The following is a 13152-nucleotide window of genomic DNA, read 5'->3' on the forward strand; positions in this document are numbered from 1 at the left end:
CCAGGGCCCCTGTTTCCTCTGCCCCAGTCTTGGCCCTAAAGATCAGGTACTTCTGAACCCCAGGGTCAGAGCTGGTCAGTGCTGGCCAGATCTGCCTCCCATAGCTCATATAACTTGGTGTCGGTGTTTACTGAGGGCATATAGTACAACCCCAGGATGCATGGAAAAGGGTGGATATTTCACCGCACTTATTACATGCGTTTGAGAATTTCTCGGGGAACATCTTCGATAGCCTGAGGATGTTGGGATAGGTGTTCGTCGGTAATTGTCTCAGAGACTGATGCTCTGCAGCTGTTAAGATCTGGTGGAGGAAAGAGAGCTCTGGCTTTTCTTTGAATGTTGAGTCGCTCACCGAAGGTATTGGGGAGAGGGGTGAGTAAGATAGGACTACTGGCTAAGCGGTTAGTAAGTTCTCGCGCAGCTTGGTCTGCTCTCTCATTACCCTCAAGCTCCTCATGTCCCGGTGTCCAAATGATATTTTGGAACTTAGTGATATGTGGAGGTAAAATGATTGTGAGGCTTTTGTGGAGTCGGCCATTTATAATGTTTTGTACAGCTTTCTTATAGTCCGTAACAACTTGGAGGCTTTTTCCTTGGATTTCTCCATACCTTACGGCCAATAGAAGGGCGCCAGTTTCGGCCTCCTCTGTGCTGGCGTTCGTTAATATGAGGCAGTCCCTGATTACTCCTTCTTGGTCGACGATGACTAAGGAAGCATTGGTCTTGTCGTAAAAGGCAGCGTCTGTATATACAAAGGTTGGGTTTTTTTTTCAACATTCTGCGTAGGAACTTGACCCTGGCTTTCCTTCTGTCTTCATGCAAAAGGGGGTCCATGTTATTTGGAATAGGGAGCGCTTTCAATTTTTCTCTGGCGGAGTTGCTGAGGTCTTCTTTGTCGAGAATTGATTGTACATCTAACCTGGAGCCTACTCTTTGCAGAATGGCCCTGCCAGTTCTCGTCTTTTGCAGCCTTTCCTTTTGTGAAACAAGGGTAGCTTCACAAATTTCTTCAATAGTGTTAGACAGGCCAAGATTCATGAGTTTTTCATTTGCCGTGTAGTTGGGAAGACCGAGAGCTGCTTTGTATGCAGTACGCAATATTATGTTGGCCTGTCCCTTTTCCTGCCTGTTTAGAGAGTCAAAAGCCGACTGTAAGCAACTCTGCTTACAACTAATGCCTGCAGATACGCAAGGTTTCTTCTTCCTTCAGCCCTGCCCTCTTTTTGGTTATCCTCCTAACTATCTTTGCAATTTGCAGCGTTGATTTTTTAATTTTTGCAATTGTAAAGTTTGCTCTGCCATTGCTTTGAACAATCATCCCAAGGAAGCTTGATTTTTATCTCCCCTGGGCTCCTATATCTGACGTCGTGGATTCTGATGACTTCACATTTTTCTGGTGCGCACTCTAGGCCGTTATCCCTTGCCAGCTTTTCCACCCAGTTCATGGCTTCTTGGAGTGCCTGTTCCTTTTGAGCCAGGGAGCCTTTAGTGGCCCAGATGGTTATGTCATCGGCGTACAAAAGGGAACCTATGTCGGGGATGTCTTGGAGTTTCTTTGCTATGTTAATCATTGTAATATTGAAAAGCAAGAGGGAGATAATAGACCCCTGTGGCGTTCCTTTGTTTGGCGTTTTGAAAGCGTCAGAGCGAGCGTCTCCAATCCCAATGGATGCTGTGCGGTCTGATAAGAAGGCTTTGACGTAGTTGTATGTCGTCACTCCGCAGTGCACTTCGTTAAGTGCTTGCAGAATGGCCCTGTGGGACACATGATCAAAGGATCCCTTTCAGTCTAAGGCCAAGATAAGGTGCTCGCCTCCGCTTGGGATGTTCTGTAGCACTTCTTCTTTGAGGATTAGAAATGCATCCTACGCGTAGATGCTCTTTCTGAAGCCCAACATGGTGTGTGGTACAATGTTGTTTTCCTCGATGAAGTTTGACAGTCTGTTCATAACAACTCTTTCGAATGAAGGAAAGTTTGACATCCACCTAAATGCAGCCATACGTCTACAAAGGAAAGCTATACAGTTTTCTCGGAAACTTCGCAGTTGAAGAAAAATTCGTCCTGGTCCAGGATTACAACCCGGGACCACTGCTTAACCGGAGCAGTCACTCTACCAACTGAGCTAACCAGGAGGCTAGTCGTTAGTAGCGCGAAAGCGAATTGATCAACAACTCGAAGTGAAGGACAGGTGTTAATCGACCAGATTTAGGGGAAATCCCTAAGGTGGAGTAAGTTTCTGTGAAGGAAAGTTTGGCATCCACCTAAATGCAGCCATACGGCTACAAAGGAAAGCTATACAGCTTTCTCAGCTTTCTGTCGGGTTCGAATCCTGGACCAGGACGAATTTTTCTTCAACTGAGGAGTTTCCGAGAAAGCTCATTACCCTGTAAGGGACGTTTATGCTCTATGAGTTGAATGCTTAGCATCTGCCATGTTGATTAATATAAATAAATTTTTCCGCACAAAATTTATCAAACGCACTACACCAATATTACAGGGTACCGATCATGACACATGTTTAACACTGTAGCGTCCACCAGTAGATGTTTTTGTGCGCAGGGGTTTTGTTGTGCAGGGGTTTGTGCAGCTTTTTGTGTGCAGGGCTACATATTGGTTTGGCACCGAGAACAACACTTCACCCCATAGCGTCCAGCTACGTTCTGTAGTTTATACGACATTCTATGTACATAATAAATGATATAAAAGTTTTTATTGCTTGACTAAGCTTGTCTAACCTATGCTGAAATGGAGCCATACTTTACCCACTTTTGCATGTTCCCAACGGCAAGACGAAGAACATGCTTCTCCCTACCGGTCACCCCCAGTCTTTGTTATTGCAAAACAAAACTGTTTGCATACCGACGAACACTTACTTGACTTTTCAAAAACTGAGCGTATGAAAGAAACGGCTAGGCCAGTCTCCACAATCTTCGTGTGCCCAGAATGAAAATTCAGCCCGTCTTCCTTGCACTGAGGCTCTACTCCTAACGAAGGTGTCTTTTCTGAAAAAATAACAACAGATCCAGGAACTGAATCGACTATGCTCCCCTTCATAAAGTCAGTAAATCATGCCAGTGTTCAGATGCGCGCGATGGGGAAGTACCTGAAGTTTGCTCGCTGGGCATAGCGGTGGGTTTATTTAACATAACATCCAGCTGCACGGGCTCAAGAAAAGCGGGAAAGAAGGGCCAAGCTTGTACCTATCAGTGAAAAGAATAGAGAGTTTTAGTTCACCATTTCTGACGGTCAAAAAAACTCTCTCACTGACGATGATAATGAATGGTCGTGGGTGAGGTGAAAGGAAAACATTAACTACCCCTATGTTTAACGGCAACGATGAGAAAACGCGAAGCTTTAGTCGTTGAGTATATAGTTCGATCATTGAGTCGAATGCGACACTTTCTCGTGATGGATTTTTTGGTTGGCCAATCCCAACCACAATGGGCCGTACCTCCAGAGTAGCACATACTAGCAGTGCGGGATTTGCTACCGTAACGGGCAGACCGCGTGTGGTTCGTTCGCAGGAGGAGCAGGCTGCCTTTCAGCAAGGTCAGTGCGACCGGGGACGCGAGTGCGCCAGTGCTCGTCGGGAGGTTCCGCAGTATCGTCTCACTGAAACAATAGAGGCCAAGAGACGTCGAGAAAATCCTGAGGTATGCAAGCGGGATAACGAGCATCGGCAGCTCCGCCATAAGAGAAGCAACGGTGAGCCACTGGATAATGTGACGCCCCGTACCAGCTCGAATACAGCGTCGTCATCGTCGTCATCATCGTCATCGTCGACGAACCGGGACGCGAGGAGACCTTTGCAGGAGCCACAAGTCGGTTCAAGCGCACGTTTCTCAAAAAAGACTTCGAAACACCATGCCAAGTGAGCGTTAGACTGTGGTACATCAAACAAGTGTCAAGATTGACATACTTAAGGAACGCGTTTTCATTCTCTCACCTTACTTCAAACAAATGAACTACCCCTCTGTCTAACAACAACGATGGGAAAATGCGAAGCTTTAGTGCGTCTACCCGCGTCGAACCCGCCTAACCAGCGCTAAATCCGAGCCAAGCAAACGATCAAACTACACGACTAAAGCCCAGCGTTTTCCCAATGTTGTCGTTAGACAGAGGAGCAGTTGATTTTTTCTTACTCCCCCGTATTGTTGGTTGATTATTATAGGGTTTAACGCGCCGACGCAACGAAGGCGATGAGGCGCGCCGTAGTAAAGGGCTCAGGATTAATTTTGGCCACCACCTGGGAATCTTTAACGTGCGCCGAAATCTCGTACACACGGGCGTTTTTGCTTTTCGCCTCCATCAGAAAAGCGGCCGCCGCGGCCGGGAATCGAACCCGCGACCTCGTGCTCAGCAGTGCAACGCCTTAGACATTGAGCCACCGCGGCGGGTTCCGTATTGTTGGTAGTAATATCGATCATTATTATGAACGAGATGATTACTCCACGTGATCAACCGATCAGAACGAGCTTCGTGTCGTTTCCTCGTTATGCTTCCAATTTAAGAGCGTGGTGATACTACCCATCCCCTCCGAACGAAACAAAATCCCTCAGCCGTGTGCTGGTGGCGTAGTGTTTGACTGTCTTTCGCAATTTCGTTAAATCTTTGTAACAAAATCGAATAAAGCCCCAGTACGCAACGCGGAAGAGTTGAGTCGGATTTCGGTGTGCCATAGGATATGCTTCAGTGCACTCTAAAGGAACTCTATTAAAATTATTTGTTGGCACAACTCCACTCCAAATGCCAAGGGTTATCTCTAAAAACAGAGGAAGCGGCTTTCTGAATTAGTAGAGCAATGTCGCGGCAAGCCTGCCTGATGTTCACGCTCGTACCAGCAGGGAAAAGGAAAAAAAAAAGTCTTGCAAAAGTTTGACCCGGATGACAGCTTCCTATCGGTCTTTTAGAACACGCTTTTATAGAAGAAGCTGGTTTCAGATTGCTTCGAACGGTGCACGAGGTGGCGCCAGTGCGTAGAACAATGTTCCAGAGATTAGAGGTACCATTTAATTCGAAATCTTGTATGAGATGCCTTTATGTCGGGCATTGTTTGGCAGAACTTATTTAGCCCAAATACGTCTTTTTTAAGTTTTAAAAGATTCTAATTTTTAAGGTACGTAATTCTCAAAGTATGTGCACCACGGTGAGCACATTTAATTGAAACTTTAATGAAAAAAGTTCAGTTTACTATAACCGGATGCTATGTGAAACCAGATAAAGACCTTATGCGATTATTTAACCTTTTAGCACTCAAACGTAGTATATACTGACCAGTATTCCACTGTATCTAACCAACTTTTATATTGTGAGAAACAAACAAAATTGATTGATTGATTGATTGATTGATTGATTGATTGATTGATTGATTGATTGATTGATTGATTGATTGATTGATTGATTGATTGATTGATTGATTGATTGATTTATTTATTGATTGATTGATTGATTCAACGATCGGTCACCCGTTAGTATTTGACGAGGATGATATGCTGGCACTGCGCCTTCTAATTCGTATCTTTTTATCCTATCTTCACCAGATTTTGAACCTCAACAAGGCATCATGCCGGCCGTATAAGGAAAGCAATTCAGATAATACGTACCGTTGACACTATCCTTCATGTATAGTGACTAATTTTTAACTAGTTCTGATAAAGCAACAAGTACGTTCCGGCGTGGACAAGCAAAAAAAATAATTCGGAATGAAAGTTTGAGTTAGGCGCTTTTTAAATGTATCAAGGAAATAGCGAACCAACCAGCAATTAGACGCTGCTGAGCGCATACGCACGCGCACGCACACCCACACGCACACACACACACACCCACGCACACACACACACGCACACACACACACACACACACACACACACGCACACACATGCACGCACACACGCGCACACACACACACACACGCACACACACACACACACACACACACACACACACACACACACACACGCACACGCATGCACGCCTTTCTTGCAAGAGTCCAATAAGAAACAATGGTCGTTTGCGCTTCCAAATATCCATCTCATTGCTTAGGGAAGGGCGTTACAATATTCTGTTTGTAATGCTTATGCTTAGCAACCCAATGTTGTTCCCCCTATCTCACATTTAATACCTTACATAGAGACAATTGTGGGTACACAGAGTAAAAATAAAATAAGAGAAAGCGTACCGGGAATAAAAACATTTTGTGTTTCTAAAGTGCTTCTGCTTTTGCGTGACAGATGGATAGTTGTACAAGCGCGCAATATTCCCCAGCAAGGCCGGCATCTACCGTTATTACCGGTTGGTTAAATTTTCCGAAGGAAAAACATCTACTCCGTCGTTCCATGTTCTCCGGATGTTCGCTCAACGCCGGAAACATGTTTCCTTTATCGACCCATATGCTTTACTGTCTTACAAACGGCGAAAGCTTGGAGAAAAAAATTCTTCGACACGTTGAAGGTTCTTTAGTGACTATTTTATAAATTTTGTCACGATGGGTTTGGTTTACTTTCTGGCCCTTTGTTTCATTCAGGGTAGTCGAAAAATAAAGAGAAAATATCCCGTATTCCGATAAATTGCATGGCATTATAAACAGCAGGAAAATCCAGTCAATTTGAGTCGGAGAGACTAAAGGTTATGCGAACACAGAACGAAATGCATTCTAAGATTTAAAGGAAATGCAGCACAACTTTTTTACTCTTTGGAGCCGCTCCTTCAGAAGCCACAAATAAGGGCAACATTGCCGCAAGAAGTAGGGAACACACAAAAATTCAATTTACGGTAAATGGCCCCTTCAAAGCCTTTAATGGGATAAACGCACTCGCCTAATCGTGACTTGAAATGTTCAAAGGCATGCAAGCCTAAAATCGTTTCTTTTCGCCAACAGCAGAAAGCTGTCATTTACTCTGAAAAGTGCGCGATCATTTTCCTATTCCTATTTTAATTTCCGCCATCGCTCGAAGAGCACTCGTGCGTCGCCAGGGCGTCATTAGATAGTTTTAGATTTACGTACGTAGAAGCTTCACGTACGTAAGATTTCACGGGTGACTAGTACGCATGCGCAGAAAGCAATTGTTCTGCGAGAGTTTTGCTGAGGTACGTGAGATTCGAATTTTCGCGTTGCGGTTGTTACGTTGCTTCCGTACGTAGAGTTGACCAGCATGACGGAGCCCTGCCCTCCCGCTTCGCAGCGATAACAACTTTGTCGCTAAACCCTCGACACGATATAGTGTAGTTATCTGTTGATTTCGCGTTCAAATTGCCCATTCTTACCCTCACATAAAGTTTCAAGTAACAAAAAAGGTTTTATTTTTTAGATAGCAGGGCGATTTTGCAGTTGTTAATACTGACGAGGTAGCGTTTATCGTCGTCATATCAATGGTCTCACGAGATCCCGAGTGGCTAAACAGCAGTGTCTGTTCGTAGAAGCGCTAGCCGTCCAGGCAGCCAACCCGCGGCGTGCTTCGCTTGCGTGTAACTATAAGAGTTTCAAACTACATGCGCGTGCACAACGTATAGTTCTCACGTTTGCGTACGTGCACTTTGTACGCACGTGAAACTAAAACTGTTTATTGAGATAAATTGGCGCGAGGTGTTTGCTTCCCTGCAAATGACGCCAAAAGGCGACATCGTTTCTGGTACCCCTTCCCTGCTCCAACCCCTTACGCTGTCTCTCTCTTCTCTCGCTGCCTCTTTGAAGTCCTCTCTGCACTTCTCTCCTCCTCTTTTACCATCCCTTAGTCAGTTCGATCGTTCCCACCCTGGCCCCTTCTCCTCTATGATCCTCGTCTCATTGACCCCTCCTCCTCACTACGCCCCTTCCTATATCTTCTGACCTCTCTCTTCTACCTCTTTTATTGAATAAAATAAACGCATCAGGTGCACAATTTCAAAAACGTTTGTTGTAAGAAGGAACGTGATTTTCTGGTGCACATGTATCCTTCGTTACATAGCAGTACCGGCGAGGTGTTTTAGAAACCATAATGTTAGAACTATAACGTATTATACTAAGAAATGAATCAGGTGGACGTGGCGCCGAGAAATAACATTCTAAAAATAAATGTTCGCGAACACTTTTCACCTCTTGAGATGACTACGAAGTGCGCTCCCGTCAAAAAAAATGTTATGCCGGTAATTTGGTGTCAACCAAAGTCGTCAAAAATAAGCCTACTATTGGTCACTCGCTACATGTTTCTATGCTTTTGTAGTAGCATAATAATATTATATGAACTTATTACGGCGGTAATTAGTTCTTTGACGAAACGAATAAATAATACAAAATGTATGCATTCTTCCATTTTTACGGGAAAAGACAAAAGATATAAGTCGCGCTATTCGGAAGTCCGAAAGCTGTTCTGAGTGCGTTAGCATGTACGAGAGTAACGGAATCCCTACTGTTGTGAATGTAATTTTGGAACCCGCTCTTGTTTGAATCCTATCCCTGCGCAGTGCCCTAATCTCCCGCATTATCTCGCACATCCTTGCCCTCTTTCTTTGCCAGAACGTCGCAGTTGCTTAGTGCCTCAACAAGGAATGCCAGTTAGCTCTGTTACGATTAATTGTTAAGATGGAACATGCGTGTTTCAATTTTAGCACTGACAAAATTAAGCAATTTATCGTGCAGGCGTGAACGTTTACATGTACGAGGTTCACGTTGGCGGCATATAGATTTGCATATACATACATGCTACATTTTCTCCTTTGGACTTCGCATCCTATATAAATTCTCTGCTCCGCCTTCATGCCTTCCCACGATGCCACAATGCCCGAATGTTGGCTGCATTCAACCACCTAGTTTTTAATTGTCGGCTCATGAGAAAGAATTGTTGAGTGCTGTTTGCATTGCGGAAAAAAATTTCCTAACTGGCGCACAATAAAGCCTTTCGACCTTCCGTGGGTATGTGGAAGGGCGCGCAACAGTGAGCGCCCGGCAATCTGGGGGTTCGCACTTGAAGAGGTAGTGAAATGTGTCGGCGTTCTCGCCTCCCAGAAGAAAATATATGCATATTTATTTATGCGTTAACTATTCAAGGTACAAACTTTGCCGTATAGTACTACAAAGTCTTAGAAATGCATACTTTGTCGGAAATGGTTCCCAGGGCGCAGACATGAGGGTTACTTAAGATTAATCGTCAGGATTCTTCAAACTTTCTGATTGCAGCATATTGTAATGATAAACATGTGCAAATTGTTCGGTAGAAGAATAAAATACTATTGGAATAATGACAGTTCAGGGGAAGCACCGAATTGTCGTCTTCGGTTGCAAGCACAACGACATTATTAGAGTTTTCAGTAAGGCGTGTACTTTTTATGCCTAAAAATATGTAGCGAGCGTGTTGCCGAACAGGGTTTATTAGGAAAGAAAGAATGCAGAACGCAGACAAAACGCACGCCTGAAAAGATCTTTTACAACACTTTGTAAAAGATCTGCTCGACGTATGCACCACAGGGCAACGGAAAGTTCTCTGCTGGGGTGTTGTCTTAAGTGTGATGATCCAAAAAAAGAAATGATAGACAAGATGAGGCTTCAAACAGAGAACTACAACGTACTATAATTTCTTTGATTTTAATTAAGCCCGTAAAGGTTTCCTTAAGTGATTGAAGTGAGTGTGCTTACCTCCACAGTACGAATTTTCCGCAGCGTAGCCAGAGGGTAGTCGCGAGCTCGAGGACCGAGTGCTTTTTGCAAGGCGTTCGGCGAGAAAGAGCATGCTCCCGCTATCTTGACCGACCACTGTTCATGCGTGGGGGCGGGGGAGAGGGAGTTAGTCCGCGGACACCATGCGCCTCCGCCGTTAATTGGTGTCTAGCGATTAGAGCTTCGCAAGCACGTAGTTCTTGCATGCACACTTAGATAGTGCTGACACTCAGGCGGCAGCGGCTCGCAGCATCACTCTACGAAAACGTTGACGGAATTGGTGCTCTTAACATTTATGGTTATAATCCCTGTCTGGCGGGTCTCACCGGGTCACTGAGATATGCCAAGGAGCGGCTGATGCTACCGTTGCCCGATAGCTGTGAACACCAGTTGCTCTCTCTCGGCACTTTCCCGACCGTCGTTGGATTTCCTTTCGTTGCCTCTCTAACCGCACGCACTCCTTCGGGCTCTTTTTTTCCCACGACCAGGGTCGGAAAAACACCAAAATTGTAAGGGACAAACTCATAAAAAATTGGCCTCGTCTGCTTCTAAGTTTTTGATGAGCGCGTAGTCATGACTGGTTTCAGTACTGACCATCAGCACATACATGTTTAAAAAGAAAGTTGTGCATTATTTTTATCGGGATACCATAGTGGTAGCGACGAAATGATTGAAACTACTACCTTGGCGGCGTGTATCATGCTCTAAAATTTCGTTCACGCAGACTGTTTCGTCTTTCGACCTCATAAATAAAGCTTCTCGAAAGAACTAGCAGTACACAAGGTTCCACCTACACAGAAGCGGAGATAAAATTTTGAGACTCACCGTCCCCCGAACAACTAAATATTTGAACTAAAGATACGTGAAAACAAGACTAAAGAAGCAATTGGCCACACATCCTGATTTATGTAGCTGCCTTAAAAACACAGTCATTCTAGCTCACGGCGGAACGTTGGGTTTCGTATATTGGCTGGTTAGCATGTCAGTGCAAGGATTAGGATAATGTATTAGAGTTACTATGATATCTTTATAATAATGTAGCGCTGTCATTATCACAAGTAACGGGACCGGCGAAGAACATATAATTGTTATAATTTACGATATACATGATGATCATTACCATATATGGCCATAGATGACCGAATCCATAAGAAAGGTGACATGAAGTACTTGAAAAATTGTAGGCCTATCAGCTTACTGCTGGTCGTCTACAAGGTACTTCCTAAGGTTATCGCTAACAGAGTTTCTGCCACCTTCGATTTCAGTCAACCTAATGAACAAGCAGGGTTTCGTAAAGACTATTCAAGAATAGACCATTCTCACACGATCAATAAGTTGATATAAAAGTGCGCGGAGAATACTCAACCCCTATATATAACCTTCATTGACTATGAGAAAGCATTTGAATCGGTCAAAATCTCAGCAGTCATGCAGTCATTGCGGAATCACGGTGTAGACGAGCATTACGTAAGAATACTAGAAGATAGCTACAATGAGTCCACAGCTACCACCATTCTCCCTAAGGAGAGCAGTAAAACACCTATAAGGAAGGGCGTCAGACAAGGAGACACACTTTCTGCAATGTTATACACAACATGTTTACCAGAGGTATTCAGAACATTGGATTGGGAACAGGTGCGCGTAAGGGTTAATGTAGAATACCTCAGTAACCTTACATTTGCTGATGATGTTGCCTTTCCAAGTAACTCGGGGAGCGAATTGCACAGCATGATTACCGCACTGGACAAGCACAGTAGAATCGTGGGCCTGAAAATTAATATTCAGAAAACTAAAGTAATACTCAATAGCCTCGGGAGAGCACAGAGGTTTGAGATAGGTGGCCAGGCAGTGGATGTGGTAAGCGAACTATTTAGTCGAAGTAGTGACCCCGGATCCAAACCATGTGACTACGATAATTAGAGGGATAAGAATGTGGTGGAGTGCATTAGGCAGGCATTCTGTGATAATGAATGGCAGTCCACTATTGTCCCTGAACAGGAAAGTGTATAACAGCCTCATCCTACCGGTACTCACCTGCGGTGAAGAAACTTGAAGGCTCACTAAGAGGGTTTAACTTAAATTGAGGACGACTCAACGAGCAATGGAACGGAAGATGATAGGTTTAACATTAAGGGACAAAAAGAGAGCGGAGTGGGTCAGGGAACAAACACGTGTTAACGACATATTAGTAGAAATTAAGAAGAAATGGGCGTGGGCAGGGCGTGTAATGCGAAGGAAAGATAACTGTTGGTCAATGAAGGTAACAGAGTGGATCTCTAGAGAAGTAAAGCGGGGCAGAGGGTTGCAGAAATTTACGTTGGCAGATGCGATCAAAAAACTTTGCGGGGATAAATTGATCGCAGTTAGCACAGCAGCGGGATTATTGGAGATCTATGGTAGAAGCCTTTGCCGTGCTGTGGGTGTACACAGGATGATGATGACGACGACGATGACGACGATGATGACGATGATGATCATTACGCTACTTTAAGAAGTATTTCTCCGTGCACGCTGTTCTTTCCGTTGAATGAGCGTGAAGAAGTGACCATTTCAGAAACTTCAAACATCTGCTTTGGTGTCGGACGAATGGCTTGGTGTTGCCACATCCCAATACCCTGCTGACTGCCTCCAAGATCCCAGACAACCCCAGAACGTTCGCGCAATCTGCTGGGAAATTATCTTTAAGGTGGAACCGTTGAATCTGTTTTATGAAACGCGTTGTGAGGTACAGAAAATCGTTGTTAGGTGCGACAAATAGAAGCGGAGCCGGGAAGCGCGCCGGGAAAGGGAAAGACCGCTTCCGCACGTGAAATCCGAGCAGCATTGATAGTTGAAGGTGCCGTCCAAGGAGAATAGAAGTGGCAAAGAAACAAACAGAAGCGCCATGTTACGGGATGTATCATGGTTGTATTGTTGTGTATTAGTAGAGGTAGGTGTAGGCAGCAGGATGGCGATGTACAATACGCGGCAAATGAAACGTGAACACGAAAATATGAATCACACACGCAAAAGTGAAAAATACAGTTCGTTGAGGTCTAATAATGGCGCGCTATTGGTATATTTGGAAAGCCAAATTTCCAGACTCTTTTTGTAACCACGCCGCGCGTCATTTTGACTTGTATGGAAAGAATCGCGCTTTTTGCGTATTCTGATTCATATTTTCGTGTTCGCGTTTCATTTGCCGCGTTTGGTACCTGATAGGTGTAGCCCTACACCGAAGAGTACAGACAGCAAGGGTATTCTGAAGACGAGTCTCAGCGAAGATGTGTGAATCAGTCTGGCATGCCAGCGCAGGGCCCACACATTTACGCCATCGTCTTCGAACAACTTGTCTAACCAAGAAACACCGCATCTATCCTTCACTGGGCTTTGTACACTGCAAGGTGATCACGCACACCGGAAGCAGGGGATCGTGGCTTGACCGATATCCACATGGCAGTATCATGCAAGAGACTACGAAGGGATGGAGGCAGAGCTACCGTTATCTCCGAAGTTCTGAAAATGACCCCTATGCAGTTTGAAA

At 44.6% G+C, this 13152-nt stretch overlaps 1 protein-coding gene across 1 annotated transcript in view; it reads right to left on the reverse strand.

Moving 5' to 3' along the window:
• Positions 1–9758, reverse strand: part of LOC144149650 (solute carrier family 23 member 1-like) — a 108303-nt gene extending 98545 nt beyond the window's left edge. Inside the window, exon 1 of the mRNA XM_077681312.1 lies at positions 9609–9758. The gene's annotated coding sequence lies outside the window, so the exon portion shown is untranslated. The remainder of the gene's footprint in view (positions 1–9608) is intronic.
• Between the last annotated feature and the right edge of the window lie 3394 nt (positions 9759–13152).

Source organism: Haemaphysalis longicornis, unplaced genomic scaffold (genome assembly GCF_048455015.1).
Source record: "Haemaphysalis longicornis isolate Haplotype H1 unplaced genomic scaffold, Haemaphysalis longicornis Haplotype H1 scaffold_1, whole genome shotgun sequence".
In the NCBI taxonomy this organism is placed as follows: domain Eukaryota; kingdom Metazoa; phylum Arthropoda; class Arachnida; order Ixodida; family Ixodidae; genus Haemaphysalis; species Haemaphysalis longicornis.